Source organism: Vombatus ursinus, unplaced genomic scaffold (assembly GCF_900497805.2).
Source record: "Vombatus ursinus unplaced genomic scaffold, bare-nosed wombat genome assembly UNPS02014789.1, whole genome shotgun sequence".
Taxonomy (NCBI): Eukaryota; Metazoa; Chordata; class Mammalia; order Diprotodontia; family Vombatidae; genus Vombatus; species Vombatus ursinus.
In genome coordinates, this window is record NW_020954567.1 from 6,098,508 (window position 1) to 6,122,457 (window position 23,950).

The 23,950-nt window shown below is 36.3% G+C and overlaps 1 protein-coding gene across 1 annotated transcript in view; it reads left to right on the forward strand.

The window, feature by feature from the left end:
* Positions 1-23,950, forward strand: part of POU2F1 (POU class 2 homeobox 1) — a 243,365-nt gene that overhangs the window by 2,131 nt on the left and 217,284 nt on the right. The gene's annotated exons all lie outside the window — the stretch shown is intronic.

Below are 23,950 nucleotides of genomic sequence, written 5' to 3' on the forward strand. Positions count from 1 at the left end.
TTTGTAAGTTTATGTTATCGATATCATCGGCTTAAATACCTAATACTTGAATGTGGAAAATATTTGAAAATAGGAGTAATTTTTTTTGTTGTTTATGCTACATGCCATCTGGGCAAAAATTAGGGGAAAAACACATATATATATATTTTGCTGCCTGGTGTACTAGGACTCTGCTACTTCCTTTCTCCTCCAAAATGGTCAGAATTGATTTCATCAAGATTTTTTTAAATGGAGTTATTTTAAAAAAAAAAGAATAACTACTCTTTGGAAATAATAATCACTTTGATTTAGATTTCTTCCTGGGCAAATTTTGGTTTTCATTTTATTTTGTAGCTTTAGTGATATGCTAAAAATGGTAGAGCTTCTCATTAGTGACTATCCATTTACTATTGGAGGAAAATAGACAACAGACCTCTTTTAGGAGCCTCAGTTGTTTGCTTGTTTTTTGTTTGAATTTTTTTTTTTTTTGATACATTTGGAAACAAGTGAAGAGACTTTACATTCAGCGCTTGGTAGTAAGCATCAAAGTATAAGTCTCCTTAATTTGTAACAAAATTCCTGACTTGATTGACTTAAAGCAATTCAATTTTCAAAAAACCTGTTCATGCTTTTTTTTTTTCTTCCCTATTTTGCTCCTGATAGAGACAAACCCTAAATGCTGCATAAAAAGAAATACATCTCTAGCTTTAATGAGAGTGCTCAGGTGAATGACGGCTTCAGATACTGTCAGGGTGAGGTTGGGTGGACAAAAAGCAGTAATATGATTTAATTCCTTAAATAGTATATGTTTTTCTACCGGCTTCCAGAGATGTGGTCAAGCTGATGATGTCATTGGACAGAGGACAAGGTGCAGTTAATTTGATTTATTGGCCTGAGGTGAAGTGTAGCAGTGAAACCTTCTCATAGGGAAACCATTTATCTCAGGACAATTTCCTTTATAGCTGCATTTTAACCACTACTGAGACTGTAGATATTTTATCCTAGATGATAAAAATGTGTATCACATCTTAGAAACAAAATTTTACTCCACAATGTTAGTAATGTGGAAAATGAGGAATTGTTGAATTTTGGTCTTGTATTGTTGTATGGCAGAGCTGGATTTATGAATCTTGACTTCATATGCTGTTGTAGAAACAGATTTCCCCAAGTTATCAAATAGTAGAGTTATATAAACTTGAAAGTCTCAGATCTAATCCCACCCTTTTAAAAGGATTGTTTTAAACAGGTTATTATGATCCCAAGCTAACCAAGTATACTGTTTTGCTTTTAGACCTCTGCTTGCAGAAACAAAGTGATGCTGAGAGTTAGTGCTATACATTTGGTTATTAAATTGAAAATACTTACTATTTAAAATAAGTTGAAACACAGGCATCTCCTTTAATTTTTATAATGAGTAGAGCTTTCCTTCCTCGATTTTGTCAGTCTGGACCCAGTTTTCCCCATTGTTTTGATTAGAAATTTATAAAATATCTTTCATTTATATAGTATTGCTCCTACTGATAGTCCGAAATATTGGCAACTTATAGTCTTTCTTCATTAGTTAGTTTAAAGTAATCATTGGGGTGTCCTGGAGATATGTGACAGTTTCTGTATCTGTAATTTCCAATCACATGTAAACATTGCAAAGAGGTGGGGGATAGGAGGAAGGGAAAGGTTGGGAGACAGAAATTAAGTGGAGCTCAAACTGGCCTAATTTCTCACGTAGCTTTGAGGCCACTTCCTATAGTTTCCAAGAAAACTCAGTGCCACTGCTTTCCCACCTGTAGTATCTCACTCTAGTCATATTTATGAATTTAGATCTTGAATATCACATAGCAACAAGCTAGATATTTGACTTTTTTTAAAGGGTCTTAAGGCCAAAACATGTTTTTGTTTCCTTTCATCAAATTGTTAAAAGAATCTGGAAACTGCTGTCTTGAAGCCCCTTTAAAATTGTCACTGTCAATTTATTATGTTTAAGGAAAGAATAATACATATTTTCCTTTTTTTATGCTGTGGTATCATTGCATATCTTGAATTTACTGACTTGTAATTGATAAGTAAGAAAGATACAAAGGGAGCAGTGAGACCAGATCTAGGTGATTGTAGACAGGTTATTTGGCAGATGGATTTCTGATTCATTATATAGCAGGATGCTCAGATAACTTGAGTGTATTTATAGTAGCATCAAAAAGTTCAACAAACTACTATGAAAAATTGGAAATATGAATGCTTAATTAGTTGACTTTTATAAGACTTTTTTCTTCTCTGAAGTGGGGAGATGGTTTTATTAAGATTTAAAAGGAGACTTAAATTTTTTCCCTAGCATCTATAACATTGGGTTAGAATTTAGAATTTTAATCCTTTTGGGAGATTTGTGATATCTTCTTTGACCAATGAGGAAACCTAGGGTCTGAGATGAAGTGAATTGCCCACAATCGCATAGCTAGGTCAATGACTGGTTGAGATTCCATACCATCCTCTGAGTCCAGTCCACTGTGCCCTGCTGCCTCTACTTAAACACGAATACATCATCTTTGAGTTAAGAATCTTTACTTTAGTCTGTAAACAAGTTTAGAAAATCAACTTTCTTGTCAGTTACTAGAATTATATTTCCTACTAGAGTATTATCTCAGTTTTAAAGCCAGGTAGCCAGTGAGAAGCAGCCATTTTTGTAAGTAGCATTTCTGTTTTTGAGGTTGGTCATGTTTTCATGGTTTTTTTTTTTCTTATTTCTTTGTGCTTTGAATGCAACAGGAAAAAGTCGTGATTGCTTTATTCTATTAGATGCAAAATTGTTTTTTTACTGGACTTTAAAAGAAATTAAAAGTATATTGATACCAACTTTTTAATCTTTCCCTAGGATGCACTGAAATAATTTCATTTTTAAAAATACTATGTGTGACTCATTACTGTGCATTTATAGAGCAGCAGCTTAATTTCACTCGAAGAGTTTGTATGAGGATTACAGGTTCAATAAAAATAATGAACCTGCTCACTATGGAGCCCTCCATTATCCTGGCATGCATTTCTTCATAGTAGGAATTAATGACTGAGTTTTGAAAAACTGAAAGGAGTAATGATCGGAAGGTAGGTTACTTTGAAGCAAAACAGAGGACGCATGCCCCCTTTTGGTCATCTATGAGATTTAAAAAGACAAAACAAAACATCAGATCCTGCTTTATAGTACAGTAAAAATATATGAAATGCCTTTTTTTTTTAAAAAAAAAAAGCTTGTCATAGCATATACAGTAAGCTATTTCTTCCCTTTTTTCCAGATCCTTCCTTAGCACTTATTCCTTATATAGGAAGCTTAACAGAAAGAATTTAAGGCCCATACTTTGCCATTCTCTTTAGTGATATATCTGACATGGCACATCTGATACATACTATATCTTGGTGCCATCATAGTACCAAAATCTCCTAGGGACATATTCTTCTTTTTCCTTGGCTTTCTGTGTATTGTTTGCATAATCTCGTTTAGTCCTAACTTTTTTCCTTACTTGTCATACTGCATCTGAGGAATTAACTTCTCAAGGTACTTTCTTAGTACCTTGTTAAGAATGGTTACAGTCAATAGAAAATAGCAGTCTACTTCTTTAAAATTAGTCCAGATTTTTTGCTAATTATGTACATTTTTGTCATTTTTTTCCCTGGAAGAGCATTGCATAATTTTATAGTTTGCAATGCTATTTAGAAGTACAGTGGTTTTGTTCTGAATTGATGAATTTCTGATCTTCTGATCTTCATCTAGAATTCTAAGAAAAACAGACAATGAATGGTATGGGTAGAGTAGAGCCATTGCTTGCTTAAATGATCCTCTTTATCTTTAGAATTTAGTTGTGTAAATTGAATTTCACAGCTACTATCAAATGAAGCTCTCTACTAAAATGTAGATGGCTCGTGAAATTCTTTTTATTTTCATTTGATAGCTGGGTAGTTTACTGAGCTTTGGAAACGAACTCTTCCTGATATGCTGAGTGACTGCTGCACATTGTTCCTTTTATTCTCTGCAGGTAAATAATAAAACTTTCAGTGTTTCATAAATTTTGCCAGCCATAAAAGTAATGAGCAGAATTCAGCAAATTTTCAAGTTTATCAGGATTATCTTTTAAAGAAAACCTAGACATTCAGACAGAAAAAGAAGACATCAATTTAAGACATTTCTAAACTGTATTGATAGTTGAAGAGATGTTTTCTAATTTGTGTGTAAAACCATCTATTTCTCTGCCTGTTCCACCTAGGTATATGAAGATTGTTATTTAGATGGCAGACTTAAAATTTGAAGGCAAAAAAAAAAAAACCCTTAAAAATTTTCCAGTTCACCTGTCTTAATTCTCTCAAAAGGGTTCTTGAGACTTATGTTGGAATTTGAACTGTCGTGTGCAAGGTTACAAAAGTTAAATGATTCTTTTTTATATGTAATCAAAATTGTTTCTTTTAAATAGTGAACTCTTAGGAGAAAGCAAAAAACATGACTGGAAAATAGGCATTATGACACAAGGGTTTATTTTTAATCATGAAAAACTTGGCTTTATTTGTGTTCAATTGCACTATTCCATGAAGGGACTAGGTTTTTACTAATTGGTTTTTGCTTATGGAGTACTCAAGGCAAAGTATTCTATTTGCATAAAGGGTGAAATGATTCAATCACTTTTTTGTTACTTGGTTTTTTATTGTTAGTTAACACTACAATGTCTCAATAAAAAAGATTTCTTCTCTACATCCTGTAGAGGTTATATTATAATCAAAGTTCTGTGGTTTTAGCTCACCTTTGCATCTTTTCAGTATTTAAATTTTGAGTATGTATTGAGTAACTACTGTGTATTGAGTAACTATTAGTCCCTGTAGTGATGTCCAAGAAATATAAGGTCCCTTCCTTGGAGGTTTTTTCATTGACAAGTCAAGGCCTACACACCTGGAATATTCAGAGAACATTGCAAGATAACATATAATAACATAGTAAAATATATTTCTCATTTCATTAGATTAGACTAGGACGCTATTGGCATGGCTTGGAGTATTGTAGAATTGTATTGAAGGATCTTACAGATGATACAGTCTAGCGGTTTACAGATTTTTTTTCTTGCTCATGTCACAGTATTATTCTTTGTAGTGAGGAATCCTGGCACAGTGAATATGTAAGTTGGCAGCACTTCAGAGCAGACCTAGAGAAATTCAGGGTGCATATCCAGTCACACCCTTTGAGAACCACTGGTAATCTTTATAAAGGGGTAAACTGAGGCCCTGAGGGGTCAAACAACATGCCAAAGGTTATGTAGATTGGAAAACCGTCTCCTGGTTCTTTGACTGCTGCTCTTCACACTAACTGCTGCTGTATGGAGCTTTGACTTGACTTAAGCTGAACCACAGAAGACAGAAATGGGCATTCCAGGGCAGCAAAGAAAAAAGACGTGAGCAGAGTGTTAGATTTAGGAATTGAGCATAGCATGTGTTGGGAACAATAATCAAACTATTCTTACTTGTTTTGGTTGGCAAGTAATGGGAGATTGGGTGATAATGGCCTAGTTAGGCCAGATCGTAGAGGGTGGTCAATTACTTGAATGTCTGAGTTTTATCCTGTTGGCTCTGGGGAAGCCTACTGGAGGCTTTTGAACAGAGGAATGATGTGATGAGGGTGGTATTAAGTAGTATTATTTTTGTATGGAGGATGTAGTGCAGCTAGAAAAGACTGCCTACGGAAGGTCAGAGAGGAGGCAACTACAGTAATTCAGGCATGAGTTCTTTAGTGAGAAAGATCTGAACTGTTCATGGTAGGTACTCAGTAAATATTTGCTGACTAAATGAGGGTGGTGGTGAGAATGATAAGATGAATATGAGGGAGAGACATTTTTGAAAGAAGAATCAAGGTGAGGTTTGTATTTGTGTGAGGCTAGACTTCAAGACTTGGATTTTAAATCTTGTTAAAAGTGTGACCTCGGGCAATTCATTTAACATCTGCCTCAGTTTCTTAATGAAAAAATGGGAGAGTTGGACTAGACCTCTAAAATCCTGCAATTCTCTGACTTGTTGATTTATTGGACATAGGGAATGGGTGATACAGATAACTCTAATTTGAACTGGAATTACTTAAAGAATGGTGATACCATTAGCATCAGTGGAGAACTTAGAAAACAGACTTTTTTGGGTAAGATGCTGGGTTGAGTTTTGGTCATGTTGAATTTTCAAAATGAATGGGTACTGCTTTAATTTGAAATTTTCTAGATTTTGTGTATTTTAAATTTCAAATCAATCAGTTAGTATACATTTATTAAGTACCTACTATATCCTGGACACTGTGCTAAGTATTGAGGGTACAAAAAGAGGCAGAAGACAATCACTGCCCTAAAGAAGCTTACAATCTAATGATACAAGTATTAGATAAAAATTGAATACTGAGATTTATATTTGACCTGTTGTGACTGGGTGTCCTTAGAATCCTGAGAGTAATAAATTCTCTGTGCCTTATATAGGCTTTAATCTTGACTTTCTGTGTGACTTTCCTGTGGCAATTGGATCAGTGATAAAATGATAGTAATAACAACATCAAGTAGTTGCTATGTAGAAGAATAAATTATGGTTAAAAGAAATCTTTGAAGTAATAATTTATATTAGGTAAATACAAAAAGTAAAATGAAATGAGCAATTTTATTACATGTATTACTTGTTGGGGTCAAATTATGGGCTGGATCTATTTTTTTTTTTTAAACTTTGTACATTTGTAATATCCTTGTAACAATGTGTGTAGGTGCATCAGTTAATAAGTTCCCAACATTTGTGTTCACACTTATATTCTCAAAGTCATTTGTTCAAATATACTGCTATATCCAAACAGACCACACACTACTGTTTTTTGTTTTTTTGTTTTTGGTGAGGCAATTGGGGTTAAGTGACTTATCCAAGGTCACACAGCTAGTACGTGTCAAGTGTTTGGTCTGAGGCCAGATTTGTCGGTCCTCCTGACTTCAGGGCTGGTGCGCTATTCACTGCGCCACCTAGCTGCCCCCCCCACTACTGTTACAGAGGATTTTCCAAAAATACTTATCCCCTGTGTTACATATTCACATATTCTCAAATGGATATATGATTGAGAAGTTCCCTCTACCAGTTCAGACCATATTCCATGTGTGCCTCCTCATCCTATACAATTTTTTTTCCCCATTTCCTCCTATAAGTTTGTCCACAGAGTGTGTGTCCAATGTGCCGGAGGCCTTCTTCACTTTCTTCTGATGTAACAGAGGTACCAGCTTCTGGCTCTGTCACCTTTGATAACATCTTGTATTCCTGTTCTTCAGAGCTCCCATTGGTTATGTATATTGTGGCCTGCTCCCACCCATCATGTACCTCTCCATTGACCCTTTTGTTATATTTGTTCTAATGCTTGAAACAAAGAACAATTTTAAATGGCCTTCAGTTCGTGCTTTATCATGTTTACTAAAAATCTGTCTGGTTTTTATGGTCCTTTGTAATTTGGCCATATTGTAGTTAGTCCCCATCCTCACCTCCTTTGATTTCTTAGTGTGATACTACTCCTCTGCTCCGATTGGACTAGTCTCCATGTTGCCTTCTGTTGTTGTTTTGTCATTTTTCAGTTGCGTCCTATTCTTCAGGACCCTGTTTGGAGTTTGCTTGGCAAAAATACTGGAGTGGTTGGCCGTTTCCTTCTTCAGATCATTTTATAGATAAGGAAACTGAGGCAAATAGGATTAAGTGACTTGCCCAAGGTCACATAGCTAGTAAGTGTCTATGGCTGGATTTGAGTCAGGAAGATGAGTCTTCCTTTAGTTCTGGCACTCATCCATGGTGCCTCTAGCTGCCCAGCTACTATCAGTTTTCTCTCTCGTTGTGAATGCCTTCTTCCCTTTGCCTATCTAAATCCAACTCAACATTTCTAGAATCTATCCCCTACTTTCCATTCCTTGGCCATCACCCTACTTCATTGCCTCATTGCTTCTCACTTGGACTGGTCCTCATTCCAGTGTTTCCCATTTTGCAGTTAGTCTTCTGCGAAGCTGCTGAAATAATCTTGGTGAGGGACAGGTCTGAGTCATTATCCAGCACAAAAACCTTCAGCTTCTAGGAGAAAGTAAACACTGCAGCCTGGCATTCAAGGTCTTCTACAGTCTAACTCTTCTTCATCTTTCTAGCTTTGTTTCACATTCTTCTTGCTAGCCAGGCATCTCCTCCTTTTAATTGGGCTTCACTCACTTTGGATTTTTTTTTTAATCTTCTCCACCATGCTCCCAGCAAACTCATCTTTGGGCAATTTTATCTTGCAAAATCCAGGCAGCCTTGTTACTCACACCTCATTAGTACCCCCTCTGTCTTTCTGATTGGTAGACTGGAACCATAAACTCTTCCATTTAAGAAGGAGAACAGGACTGATCTCCTCTGACATCTCATTTCTCACTTGGCTACACTCATTTTGGACTTCTTTGGCTTCTCTACCATGCCTCCAAGCCACCTTCTCTTTGCTTTACCTTTCTTTTGTGTGTTGTCTTCCCTCATTAGGTTGTAAGCTCCTTGAGGGAAGGGACTGGACTGTCTTCTTCATATTTGTATTTCCAGTGCTTAGTACATAGTAGGCACTTTAAAAATGTTCATTGATTGACTAGCCAAACTGGACTCTTAGCTGTTCTCTGAACTCAACATTCCATTTCAGCTCCTGTCTTTATGCATGGAAACTCCTTCTCCTGTAAGTTGAATGTACTCCTTCCTAACTGCTTCTTTGAATTGTCCTCTTCCTGGAATCGCTCAGGTGCCACCTCCTCTGCCAACCCTTCCTGGAAGACTATTGCTCCTATTCTCTCTCTCCTTAAATTAGCTTCAATTTACGTACTTGTGTATGTAAATGTAATTTGTGTCCTTCCAGGAGAATTAACCTCCAAGTAAGCAGGGACTGTTTTTTCCCTCCTATTTATTCCTAGTGCCTAATAAAGTGCCTCAGACATAGTAGGTGCTTATTAAATGTTGAATTGACTCTTGAGATTTGACTCGGGACTCACCACCTCCTTGAATAAAGACTTCTGAACTATTTTAGCCCAAAGTTAGTCTCATTCTTCTCTGATTGAATATATAGCACTTAGTCTGAGCTAAATGTAATCAGTTTAGGTCTTGACTTTATATGTACACATATATATATAGTATGTATGTATTTGTATATATGTGTGTGTAAATATATAATATATATTTGTATGTGTATGTGTATATGTATGTATGTGTATATATACAAAGAGGATCTATATATATAGATCCTCTTTGTCTCTCTTTTTGTTGTCTTGTCCTCCCAACTAGGTTGTAAGTTCCTTAAAGGCAATCAGCCAATCAATCAATAAACAATTATTAAGCACCCCCTACGTAGGGCTGGATGAGAAAGGGACTGTGCTAAGCACTGGAGATACAAAAAGAGGCAGTAGATAGTCAAGGAGCTTACAATCTAATGGCAGAGACAGCATGCAAACAAATGTACACAAAACAAACTATTACATACAGGATAAATATGAAATAATTAACAGAAAGAAGGCACTGGAATTAAGAAGGATTGGGGAAGGTGGGATTTTATTTGGGACTGAAAGGAAGCCAGAGAAGTCAGAAATTGGGGCAGAGGAGTGAGAATGGTCTATGCAGAGGAGACAACTAGGGAGAATGCCTGGAGCCAAGGGAGATGGGATGTCTTTTTCGTGGAACAGCCAGAAGACCAGTGTCGTTGAATCAAAGAAATGGAGGGGGGAGTAAGGTGTGAGAAGACTAGAAATATAAGGGAGGGGCCTAGGTGACAAAGGGCTTTGAATGTCAAACAGCATTTTATGTTTGATCCTCGAGACGAGGAAGCCACTTGAGTTTATTGAGGAGGAGAGGTGACATGATCAGACCTGTACTTTAGAAAAATCAGTATAGTAGCTGAAAAGAAGATGGATTGGAGTGGGGAGAGACTTGAGGCAGGCAGACCCACCAGCAGGCTGCTGCAGTAGTCCTAGGCCTAAGGTGATGGGGCCTGTGCTAGAATGGTGGTAGTGTCAAGAGAGAAGGCATATATAAGAGATGTTGCCAAGGTAAAATCACAGGCCTTGGCAACTGCTTGGAGTGGGGGAAGGAGGGGAAGTGGTGAGAGAGAGAGGAATCCAGAACAGCTCCTAGTTTTGAGCCTAAAGGATGGGAGGATGGTGTCATCCTCTAGGTAATAGGGAAGGGGAGGAGAAGGTTTTACTATAGAAGATAATGAGTTCCATTTTGGACACATCTAGTTAAGATGTCTATTGGACATCTACTTTAAGATATCTGAAAGGCAACTGTGGAGATGTGAGATTAGAGCTTGTAGAGAGAATGGGGCAGGAAAAGTAGATTTGAGAATCACCATAGAGATGGGAACCATGGATTAGCTTGCACTATGGTGTACATGATAGGTCTTCAAACATTTGATTTTGAGTGAAATGCCACTTTTGTGTCTTAAATGACTTAAAAAAGCTTTAAGAAGGAACTAAACTAAACGAGGTTGAGACTTTAATATGCTAGATTTTTAAACATTTTCATTATCTTATTCATTGTCTTAAGACCCTTATATGTAACATAGTATTTTTTTTTTCTTTTTGGTGAGGCAATCAGGGTTAAGTGACTTGCCCAGAGTCACACAGTTAATAAGTGTTATGTGCCTGAGACTGTATTTGAACTCAGGTCCTCCTGACTCCAAGGCCAGAGCTCTATCCACTGCACCACCTAAACATTATATTCTTGATGGTACCAAATTTTTTTTTTTTTTTTTTTGGAAACATCTAAATGTTATTTAGAATCTTTTGGTATACGTGAAATTATAGTAAGGAGATTGGTTTTTGTTAAGAAACTGGCACTTAAAGGCAATTCCAAAAGAAGACTTCTGAAAGTATATTGAGAAACAGCAGCATTATTGGAATAAATAGCTTCCTAAAATAACTTCTTTAACAAAGAACTCTCTTGGATGTGTAAATCCTGTCATGTTTGTTAAAGGACCAATCTCATCGCTTGATCATTACACTTTGTCTCTCTCTTTCTCTTTCCTACCTGGTTCAGATACTCACTTTCCTGAAGGAATTGATCACTGGATATCCTTCACATTACCACCTGTTGGTACCAAAGTTCATTTTGTAAAGCTGCCTTATTCAGTTTATGGCTTATTTGTCACTTCTGCTTTTCCATTGCTTAACTCGTTATTTTCTTTTTCCCTTGTAGTTAACATTCCCACGAGAAGGAAGAAAGAGGCTAGAACAGAAAAAGAGATTAAAAATTCCATTCCCCCCCACCACACACACACACACACACACACACACACACACACACACACACACACTATTTGTAGCAGATCTAATGAAAAGTTGGATTTTCAGATGTTTCAATTGATGACTAATACAAGTTTCTTTTTCATTGTATTGGATTTAAATATAATGGGCTTTTTCTCTTCCTCGTAACAGAAAATCAAGATAACATTATATTATCTCACAAAAACTAATGTGCAGCTTGTAAATATGATGTTTTGCTTCCTTAGGCATGATATGCAGCAAAGATAAGGAAATGCTTGTTGACTGATTGATTTTTGACACGTATAGACTTGATTAGAGATATTTCCTTTGTTGTTTTTACTGGTACCATTCACTATTTGTGAATTATTATGATTGGTTAGTCAAAACTTCATAACTAATTTCTTTCTGCCCTTCCCCTCACCTTGATTTTTATGCAACAGGTGGGTGATAGTATTACTTTGAAATTTGTTGTACAAGGTAGCCGAATATTCATTTTGTTTGTGTCTTTCCATAATTTCTTTTGTCAAATACGGAGGTATCCAACACATGGCCGTTGGACTGCATGTTTGCATCAGAGGTCCAGAGATTGTGTATCATCTTAAGTAAGGTTACTGCTTGGTGCTGAATAATGATAAAAAATGTGGAAAAAATAGAAAACATTGTAATAATTCTTTTGGTTATTAGACTTCTTTTTGTTTGGAGAGAAGATAGACTAGGTAGAAATATTAAACTAGTCTGATATTTAAATGTTAGTCCTACTTTAAAATTGAACAAATCTTGGACTCTTTAGTCTGTGATTGTGGGTTTTATATTTTAACTCTCTAATAAGTATTTCATTTGGAATGTAAGTGAACAAATACAGTTTATTTCTAGGGGCCATAGTAGTTCTAAATTATACTTATGTAATGAACTCCAGACAATCCAGCTAGACATCTAGTTGTTAGACTAGCACTGATAAACACTAATCTGCCAATATTGAAGATTTAGGACTAGCATCTAGATTTCTTTTCAAAACTATATTATTCATTCTGTCTTAAATATGAATTTAATAAGACAGAAAGTGTTTATTTTAGGGATATTTAGTATTTTGTTTTTATGACCAAAGGATTAAATGGAGAAATAGGGACTTTTCTAATTTTTTATTCTACTACTTGATGTGTAGGGAAATCAAATCAGCTACCCAATCATCTGGAAAACTGACATTTGGGTAGTTGGCAGCCTCTTGTATTTCTAATTATATTAGCAATTTTAAAGAAGGTGATGTTGATAAGAAAAAAAAGCTAGCTATTGTATTAATTATTCATTAGTGTTGGGATAGATTTTCTAGCACAGGCACTTGTGATCTATGAGTACCTGTCCAACACATTTTTTTTTTTAAACTCATTAAAAGACTTTTAACAAGGCAATTTTTTTGTTGTTGTTGTTGTTTTTAATCAATAGAGGACTGGACTTGCAGTCAGGAAAACCTGACTTTGAATCTTGACTCAGATATGAAATATCTGTGTGACATTGAGTAAGTCAATTAGCCTCTTAACTGCCTTAGTTTCTTCATCAGTAAAATGGGGATAACAATAGCATCTGTTTCTGGGAATCAGGTGAGATAATGTAATGTTCTGTGGGCTACTATGAAGGCAGATAAAAATAACTTTTTTGTAATTGAAATATTGGGATGTAAGCTCATCTTTTATCTACTCACTGAAAACATCCTTGAGAATATAACTCCCAAGTAGATAGGATGAGAGGGATGACATATTTCATTTTTTTCTTTCATGATTTAATTGATTCCACTAAGTCTCTGTATATTTTGAAAGCTTTTGACTCCATGTAGTTTGGAGAGTGAATATCCTTTATGGTGATAACTACTTCAAAATGTTGTTCTTAAATTTTTAGGCATCAGTGGTATGTCTGGCCAGTTGTGGACAAGTTATGCTTATAAGGATGCTTTGGTCCCACTCTTTTCTGACTTCTCAAGGATATTTCGAGGTTTGTAATTTTAGTACTAGGATTTGTCATCTGTTAGTTTATAAAGGGGAGTCTGTTTCTGTTACATAATTCTAGCCACCTAATTGTGTCTTTCTAGATGTTTGGTAGATGCCATATTTTCCTGTAACATTCAGAAACATTGCAGAATCTGCATTATTCAGTAAGCTTGGACTCTGTAATTTGGTAGTAGCAGCCTGATCTTTAATTCCTATCAGAAACTCCTTTATTTCTTTAAACAAATCTGCATGACTGCCATTTGTTAGACTCTTTTTTTTTTTTTAATTGACATATGTTTGGTAGAGTTCATATGGATGTTTGATTCCATTCTTGGATCTTAGCTGTTTCATGAGTTCTTTACAGTGATCTACTTTCTTTTGCATTTGACAAGTCCAGTTGCCTTGTGCATTTCTGTTGTTAGCTTTTAACTTGTTTGTCCCAAAAATATTCCTGTACATATTTAACTTGCTTATGATATGCTCTGAGAAGGTCTTTTAATTTCCTTCCTCTTTTTTAATGAGGAAATGTCTATCTTCTTGGATGTGATGAGCCATGTGTTTTATTAACATTGTAAGGGGTTTTGTTTGAATACATGTTAGATCCATTATTATCTCATTTAGCATACTTGAAAGAATATATTAAGACTGGCAATTGTATAGGGTTAGTTATGTTCTTCACATTACATTTTGACTTTAGCCTCTTAACATATACTGCCTGAGTTTCCTCCTTGATATCATCATCTTATGATCCATGTCTCCTGCTTAGAGAAGACCCAGCTGTTTTTAAATTACATCCATTGATTCAGTTTGACCTCAGGCTTCAAGCTCACAAACCTTCAGTTTTTATTCTTTCTTAGAACACATTAAGAACTTTACATTTGAGTCCAGATGACAGTTTTATGTGACTGAACAGGTTTTCATATGATGAAGTAAACTATTTAATGTGCTTTTCAGTTGAAACATATAATTTGATGTCATACAGTGTTTTGGTATGGCTGCTTCTTTGATTTGGAAGTCATACTTGGCTGTTCTACTCAGGAATGATAATAGATTTAAGGGTAGGCAGAAGAATAATAGCAAGCTTAAATGTGGAAGGTGGTACATTTTATATCAGTTGTTGGTGGTGATGTTTTGTTGGTAATTTGTTTTAAATAGAAAATTATTTTCCACGTGGACATCAACTATTCTAGCATTTTCTTTGTGAATAGATCTGTTTTCTATATCTATAGTACCTTAACTAAGCCGCCCTGAGTATAGAATTGAGTTAGAAGTATTGCAGTAATTAATAAAAGCAGTGTAAATGTTATGACACCTTTAGATGGCTTGTTCAGTAATCACTCAGTCAGTATTGAGTCACTCTTTTTAGCCCTGGTACACCCCTTTTGTTTTTTGGCCAGTGTATTATTTTCTTATGACTGCTTATAGTTTTTTTTGAGCTATGCAAGATGTAAATGCTACATATAAAGTACATAAACTCATAACTTTCCTATGTTTAGGAGGGGTTTTCATCTTTGGGTAATAAATATGTAATGTTTTCTGCTGTAGGGGAGTGAGGTGGTTCAATGGGTAGAGTACCGGGCCTGGAGTTGGGAAGACCTGGGTTCACATCTGACCCAGATACTTACTAGATGTGTGACCCTAGACAAATCACTTCAACTCTGTTTGCCTCAGTGTTCTCAACTATAAAATGGGGACACTAATAGCATTTACCTTGCAAGGTTGTTTTGAGGATCCAGTGAGATACTTTCTGTAAAAAGTGCTTAGCCCAATGTCTGGCACATGTTAGGCACCATGCAAATGCTTATTCTCTTCTCCCTCTTGTGTTAAGAAAGATGGCGTCAGGCTTGCCTCAGAAAGGCAGCTGGTAAAAGTGCTCTGCTAGCAATTCATGAATCAATATGAAGCATTTAAACTGGTAATTACTGAATGTATTCACAACCAGTGTTTTCTAGTTTTGCAGAGAAGCTAACGTTTCTGTCACTTCACTTGATATAACTGTTTCTTCATTCATTAGATTGATGAAAAATCTGTTTCAGGTTTGGCTTAAATTTTCTGTTTTGTTGTGTGGGACTTTCTTCAACCAGGTAGATCACAATTTTTCCACATCATCGGGGTTTTGACCTCTTTTATTTTTATTTGTTTATTTATTGCTTTTCAAACACTGTAATTTTTTTTTTTTTTGATGTTCAGTTCTTTACTTTGCCTTGCTTTGACACCTTGCATTGGATTAACCTTTTGGCTTTCATTTTCAGTTTTAATTAAAGACATTTCTGATATACTTTGGCTTTCCAGATTCCCTTCTGAAGGTTTCTTTCTGGTGCTTTTTAATTGGGCAATGTGTTTTCTACTGTGTGCATTGATTGGATATTGGTGAACTCTCTCACTGTATTTCTACTGATCTTTAAAGAATTCTCAAGCTCCTCCTTCCATGATGGGATTTGACTTGTGTCCTTAGGACTCTTCCTAGAAAGCTCCACCTTACTCCCATCGTGTGGTATCTCTTCCTCACTATGACAGCATATACCAGATACTTTTTCTTTTTACACAGTGTCGGTTATTTTGGGAGAATGGTTTATCAGAGTTGTAGCACTTAACTTTGTTGAGTTACTCCGTTTTGACATATTTGCTCTATCTGTTGGAATACGATGACTCAGAAAATGCTTTTTTTGAAATTCTACTTTATGTCCATGTTGTCTTCAGAATTATTTGAAATATCAGCATTATTTTTACCATCTATTAAATTATTAGGTAATACTTCTGTAGTTTGTGTTAAGTGTACATTTTTAGCACTTTCAGATTGTTTATCTTTTTTCTTCTGTTTTAAATAACGCCTAGATTTCTGTTCTCATAATCTAATCTGGATTTAGGAATGAAGTTATATCTTCATTATACAGTGTATTGCAGATCAATGTAGGGCAATATGGAGCTGAGTATTTTGTTGACAAAAAAAACGAAACACCCAGAATGAAGCCTTTGGTTATAACTGGTAGGATTTGTTTGCAGTTTTCTTATGATGTGGTGTTACCACATAATAAAAGCATTCATATATTTGATCATTTCACACTCAATCTTAGCTTGTCTGCTTTAGTGGTCAGTGCTGTTTGCACCAAAACAATTCCAGCAGTTGGGTTATTGGTATTTCTGATTTGTTGTGATATATCTTGCCTTCTTGTGGCGCCTTGAAAGGAAGGAGCATGATTTCATCTGCTGTCTTCAGTGTCAAGTTTGACCATCATGATGGTTTCAAGTAGAGCCATCTTACAACTTTGTGCCACCCCGTTTTTTTTTTTTTGGTTTCACAAGAGCAGTTCGTTATGCTGGTTGGGGTGCTAACCTAATTAATTGTTATCACTACAGCCAAATTAGCTACTGATTTAGAGTTCCAACTCAGCCTTTACACAGTCTGAGAACACACAAAATCCTTCTGACTTACCACCTTGGATGAAACTCTTTTACCTTGCCATTCTTCTCCCTGTTCCCCTATCCCCAAGGGATTAGGCTTTGAGGAGGATGTTATTATAGCTAAATAAAGAATTTATTAAGCACTATGTGCCAGGCACTGTGCTAAGCACTGGGAATACAAATAAAGACACATGACAGTCCCTGCCCCCAAGAAGCTTACATTCTAATGGAGGAAGGCAACATATAAAGGGGAGCTGGGCTCAAGCAAAATGAGGCAAAATGTCACCAGTATATTATTGTATAAGCTATGTGTAAACAGTCTTTTTGGGGTGGGCAAATCTGTGAGCTCATTCATGATGAACAGGAAACACCTGTTGTGGAAACAGCTTCCAATATTATGCAGGCTGGCAACTAGTCTGTAACTGAGTCTTTTTTTATTATTCAATTTTATTTTATTTTCAGTTCCAAATTCTCTTCTGCCCCCCCCTCTATCTCTCCACCTATTGAGAAAGCAAGAAAAACAAAACCCATTATAAATATGTATAGTCACACAAAACAAGTTCCCACATTAGCTGTTTTTCCCCAGGAAGAATGAACGAAAGAAAGTCGAAAATGTGCTTCAGATGGTGCTTCAGTTCTATCAGCTCTCTATCTGTAGGTGGATAGCATGTTTCTGAATCTTCTGCAGTCATCGTTATTGATTATGTTGACCAGAGTTACTAAGTCTTTCAAAGTTGATTATCTTTACGATATTGCTGTTATTGTATAAATTGTTCTCCTAATTCTTTTTGCTTAGCATCCATTGGTACAAGTCTAACTAGGTCTTTTGGGAACCAACCTCTTCATTATTTCTTACAGCATAATAGTATTCCATTGAATTCATATGCCATAACTTGTTTAGCCATTCCTCAGTTGATGGGCATCCCTCTCATTTTTTAATTCTTTGCCACCACAAAAAGAGCTGCTATAAATATTTAAATATTTTTGTACTTGTGAGTCTTTTTCTGCTTTGGTCTCTTTTTGGGGTATAAACCTAGAAGCAATTTTGCTAGGTCAAAGGATATACAGAATTTAGTTTCTTTTTGGTAGAGTTCCAAATTGTTCTCCAGAATTGTTGGACCAGTTTACAGCTCTACCAGCAATACATTAATGTACCTGTTTTCCCAAGCCTTTTCTTTTCCTTTCATTTCATTTTCCTTGTCATCTTAGGCAATCTGATGGATATGAGGTGGTACCTTAGGGTTGTTTTAATTTGCATTTCTCTTAATTATTAGTGATTTAGAGTATTTTTTCATATGGCTATTGATAGCTTGGATTTCTTCCTCTGAAAAATGTCTGTTCATGTTCTTTGAATGTATGTTAGTTGGGAAATGGCAGTCTTAGGGGTTTCTTAGCATGCTAAGAAGTTAAGTGAATTGCCCATGGTGATTCAGCTGGAATTGTCAAATACTGGACTTAAAACCCTGGTCTCAGGACTTCCTCAGTTCAAAGCTGACCTTTTATCCAATAGGCTATATTCCCTTTCACAAGTAAGTGATCATAACTTTTTAATTTTATGATGTGAACACTGATTTTAGTAATATAATTTTGTGTTTTCAGTACTTGAAGGCCCTTCATGATGTGAATCAATAGTTTTGAGACTTGTGATCAAAAAATCTTATCACTCTGTGATCAGCCTGGTGATAAGCTTATAGTTTTTATTTTGGAGATTTTGGAGCTTTCTTTGACTACTACTGTCGGGTAAGACCAAATGGAATAAGGTTAAGTGGTTTGACCAGGATCACCTTAATGCCTTGTGGAAGCTGGGTTTCAAGTTAAGGTGTTCTGACAAGAAGTCTAAGGTTCTGCTCATCTGATCATGATCTTGACTATCAACATAGATAATAATTTCACTAGTTGACCATTTTACTGGGGAATAGCTATCTTAATTGATTTGGTTAAGTATCTAGCTCGGGTGGGAAACCTGCAGCCTTGAGGCCACATGTGACCTTCTAGGTCCTCGCGTGTGACCTTTTGACCAATTAAGTGAATCTGTTCTTTGAAGTTTGGATTCAGTCAAAGGACCACACTTGAGGACCTAGAGGGCCACAAGTGGCCTTGAGGAGGCAGGTTCCCCACCCCTGATTCTAGATCATCTGTTTTCTAGGGAGTTCAACATGAAGAAATTAAAAATCCCCACTGTCCATTGAGTTGTTGATTCATAATTATTTTATAATACATAATTTTCTGTTTTAAGTTATTTAAATTTCACTTAATTTTGGTACCACTTTTTCCTCCCAGAATATGCCAGTGGAATAAGTTCAGCAAGAACTTAAGCGATCTTGACATAATATAACTTTGTAATAATGTCTTTGAATAGACTATTTTTTTTTAAGAGAGGTTACAGATAAACATGAATGGTGAACAGAGAGCCTGCCTCCTAAATCTGAAAGAAGGGGATTCAAGTCCCTTCTCTGACAGAGACATACTAGGGAAGGAAGGTGACTTAAACTCCAGGGCCGAGAGTAAATCTCAAAGACTATGAATTGCATAAAAGTGACAGATGTGCTTTATTAGAAGGGGCTCCCTCAGCAGGTGAGGTCACAAGAAAAGGTTTTGTCTTGCATTTTATTCATTCTTATTTTCCTGTCATTTCTTGGATTTTGGAATTTCTGTGTACTTGTAAATTACAAATACATGGATAAGTAATAAAAAGCCAACCAAATTCTTATCAAGTATATACTTCTATTATAGAGCAAAATCCTAGGAAAATCTTAGTGGGACAAACTAGCAGTTAGTCTCTATCTTAGTCTATAATAACTTCTTTTATGATTCATATTGCTGTTAAGAGAATTTTTTTTAATAGTGGCTTATCATATCTGGCTAGAATAACTGTTACCCAGTTTACACATTTATTTAGTCACAGATATATTTTACTGAACAAGAATTTATCTAAAATACTTTGAGTAAGGCTGTCAAACACTCAGGATTTGTCCTAGATCAAATTTTTTGGATAGAGTGATGTGGGAAACCAAAGCTGATCCTTACTCCTTAATCCTAATTTTAGTTATTGTAAAATATTAGTTTTACTCTTCCCCAGTTATTTGTAATCCAATAAATATTTCTTATTTTCTAAACAATTTTTCCTTTCCTTTCAGGATATATTTGAGATTTCATAATTAACAACCATACTATGTACAATAGGGACAGCTGGGTGGTACAGTGGATAGAGCAGTGAGATTGAAATCAGGAAGACTTAATCTTTCTGAGTTCAAATCTGGCCTCAGACACTTACTAGGTTGTGTGACCCTGGGAAAGTTACTTAAACCTGTTTGCGTCAGTTTCCTCATCTGTAAAATGAGCTGGAGAAGGAAATGGCAAACCACTTAAGTATCTTTGCCAAGAAAACCCAAAAATGGGGTCACGAAGAATTGGATATGACTGAAATAACCAAACAACAACTAGGTAAGTTTCTATCACTATCAAATGTTGATTATTTTATTTCCAACCCTCAGTGGTGGGTAGGATTTAGGAAGAAATTTCATCAATTGAATTTTGTCAGTCAAGTGACACATCAGGATCATTCAAGGTTCCACAAAAAAAATGTGACAAATACCCATGTTTCATTCCCCTCTGATATTACATACCCATTGAGACATCAAATGGGGATCTATGTGTATGTGGGAAGGAGGAGAGCCACTACAAATTTCAGGTCAAGGAGGGATTATCTATAGACAGGGGCTATTCTCCAGATGCTCCTGTTGCCTTCTGATGCCGGACTAATTGCAGCAGAGTTACTTCTAAGGATTTTGGTCTGGTCTTCCACTCAGAAAAAGACCAAGTGCATGAACTCGTTAGCAAGTCAATAATCGTTTATTAACCTTTTACTGTGTTCTAGGCACAGTACCAAAAGTAGAAACAGTCCTGCAGGTAGCTCACATTCTAACAGGGGAGACAACATGCAAACAATTACGCACATCATACAAGAGATACGGGACAAATTGGAGCTCATATCAGAGGAAGGGCACTAGCACTGCGGGAGTTTGGGGAAGACTTCTTGTAGAAGGTGGGATCTTGGCTGAGGCTTGAAAGAAGTCAGGGAGCCAGGAAGTGAAGAGGGAGAGAATACCAGGCATAGGAGGTAGCCAGTGAAGGTGCAGAAATTTGGGAGATGGGATGTCTGGTGCCAGGAAAAGCAAGAAGGCCAGTGTCTCTTAGTTCATAAAGTATGTGGAGGGGAGAAAAGTGTACAAAGACTACAATGTAAGAAGGGGACAGGTAAGAAAGGACTTTAAAAGTCAGGGTATTTTATATTGGATCCTGAAGGTAATGGAACCAATAGAGTTTTTGAGTCCAGAGGTGGGGATGACATGATCAGACGTGTGCTTTTGGAGGATCACTTTGGTAGCTGAGTGGAGAAGGGACTGGAGTGGGGAGAAACACGTTGGGGTAGAGAGACCAGCCAGAAGGTTGGTGCTATGGGAACATGACCAGAGCAGCTCCATGGAGAGTAGATGGGAGAAGGGCAGGACTGGAGGTGGCAAGTGCCCCATTTAGGTTGCTCTTAGAAAAGAGCAGCTGAGTGTGATGAGGATTTGAATTAGGATGAAAGCAGTATGGGGGGGGCTAGAATAAACAAGACTGGGCAATGTACTGCGTGTAGTGGGTCAGTGGAGTGAGGATAAAAAGTTGAGGATGATTGCTAGGTAACTTGGCTGACTGGAAAAATGGTGGTGCCCTCAGTAGCAGTAGGGACATTAGGAGAAGAGTGAGTTTGGGAGGAGAGAAAACAAATTTTGTTTTCAAAATGTTGAGTTTTAGTTCCATATGGAACATTCCTGTGGAGATGACCATCAAACAGTTGGACATGATAATAATTGCAACAGTGATGATAACTAATATTTATTATTTTTTTTGTTGTTGTGCAACGGGGATTAAGTGACTTGCCCAGGGTCACACAGCTAATAAGTGTTATGTGTCTGAGGCCGGATTTGAACTCGGGTCTTCCTGAATCCAGGGCCGGTGGTCTATCCACTGTGCCACCTAGCTGCCCCTGATAACTGACATTTATATGGTGCTTTAAGGTTTCCAAAATACTTTATACATTTTATTTCATTTGATCTATAACCGGTATCATTATTCCTATTTCACAGATGACGCTGAGGCTAAGAGAGTTCATTAATTTGCCTATAATCAACGTCAGAACCTGGATTCAAATTCAAATACTACATATAGAGGCAACTGGTGGTGCAGTGGATAGAGCACCGTGCCTAATTAGGGAGTCTAAACTTCAAATTCAGTCCCAGACGTTTACTATCTGTGTGACTCTGGGCAAGTCACTTACCCTTTGTCTCAATTTCCCTAATTGTTAAATGGGAATAGTAGTAGCACCACAAACACTGAGTACAGTGGCTGGCACATAGGTGGCCCAATATAAATGCTTATTACCTTTCCCCTCCCTATATGTACTTTTGGTGCAGAGTACTTTATGCTCTGTTTGGAATTTTGGATGCATATCACTAACCAGGTAGTGGGAAAATGAGACTGCTGGCCACAGGGCTATTAGAGATGAAGCATTTATTAATCTCTTTGAGAGTAGGGACCTTCTTGTTTTTGTATTCCCAGCGCTTAGCACTTTACCTGACATTGTGACAGAGGAAGACAAAATATAAAGGGGAGCTAGAAAGTGGGAGTGGATGGGGTGATTACAGGTGGGGGGGCAGCCAGTGTAGTGTAGTGGTAGAGTAGGCAGTAGTCCAAATGCTGTAGGCTCCAACTCAGAATCTAAAATTAAAGTTGTTTAAGATTGGAACAAAAATATTACAGTGATTAGTTATCAAGAAAACTAGTTTAGTAATAGTTTTATTTTGGGAAACTGTCCCCCTGGTATTGTCAGGAAATATATATGTACTCTTGTATCTTGAGAGAAATTGGTACTGTGTTAATATCCCTATATAGAATATTTTTTTTTTTGGTGTTTTGCAAAAAAAAAAAAAAAATGTGTAGTAATATCAACAAGTGTATTTCAGCCAATAGGTTTTCAGTAAACTTTTGGGTTATTATAAACTCAGTGTAATCTGGAAACTTTTATTTTTTTTTGTATTTTTTTTGTAAGCTCCAGTGGATCAGATTGACTCAAAAATGATTTCCAGTAAATTTAGGAAATAGACATTATCCCTATTTCTCCTCCATAAGACACCAAAGCAGAGAGAGAAGCACAATGTGAATGTGAGAAGCACAATGTGAATGTGAAAACCACAAATAACTCAAAGCCCGGCCCCAAACTTTATTTTTAATAATTCTGTTCATATTTCTTTAACACAAAATAAGTAAAACAACCTACTCCACCCATAAAAAAGTTTCAGTTTCTCCTCGAGAGACTGGTATCCCGCACACTGTGCAGAGTCTAAGCAGTTGCTGGTGGAGCTGCAGCAACTGCTTTTAAGATTTCCTTATAGAAAAGTGCAAGATACAAAGATCGCTGAGGGAGAAAATCATTGACTAGGTCGGGTTGGTAGAGAGATAAAGAGGAGGCATTTCCACAGAGTCTGTAGCCTGTTATTCTTGAGCACACCCAAAGTTTTAGCAAAATTTAACTGTTATAATACATTTATGTATATATACTTGTAGGAGTAAATGATAAAATAGGTTACTATACAGTATTTATGTATTTGACTTACTAAATTATTTTTTAGTTATCTTTGCATATACATGGCACCTGCAGTTTTTCTATAGTATGCTGCACATCTCCGAAAATTCCCATTTAATTATCGATAGCCAACCCATAACCAGAACTGCAAATGTGAAATGTGGAATGATGACTATATTTTTGCACACCTCACTTCTCTTATGCAAGAGAAATGCATTGTCTCTAGTACTTCTGTAACAGGTTTTAAAACTGCCTTTGTTGTGAGTTCCCTTCCATTTTTGTTCCCTTATTGTCATGATGTCTTCCTTTTTAGGGGAGGTTTTTTTTTTTTTTTTTTTTTTTTTTTTTTAATAATTTTTTTTTTTTTTTTTTCTATTAGTTTTTTTTTTCTTTTTATTTTTTGAATCAGTGTCTTGAGAAACTTGAATACTGCCTCTAGTGTTCAAGTAATAACTACCGTTAGTTCCAGACAATCCTTGTGAGGATATGTTTGCACCATCAGCTTCATTAGAGAATCTTATGTGATTAGAGTCTATAACAACTAGTTTACATTTTGAGACTCTTTTTTAGGGAAGCAGCATAGTATGGGGGGAAGAGAGCTTACTCTGGAGTCAGAGCCTCCTGGTTCACATTCTGCTGAGACTGACAACTTGAATGGCAAGTCACTTTGCTTTGATGGGCTTTTGTTTCCT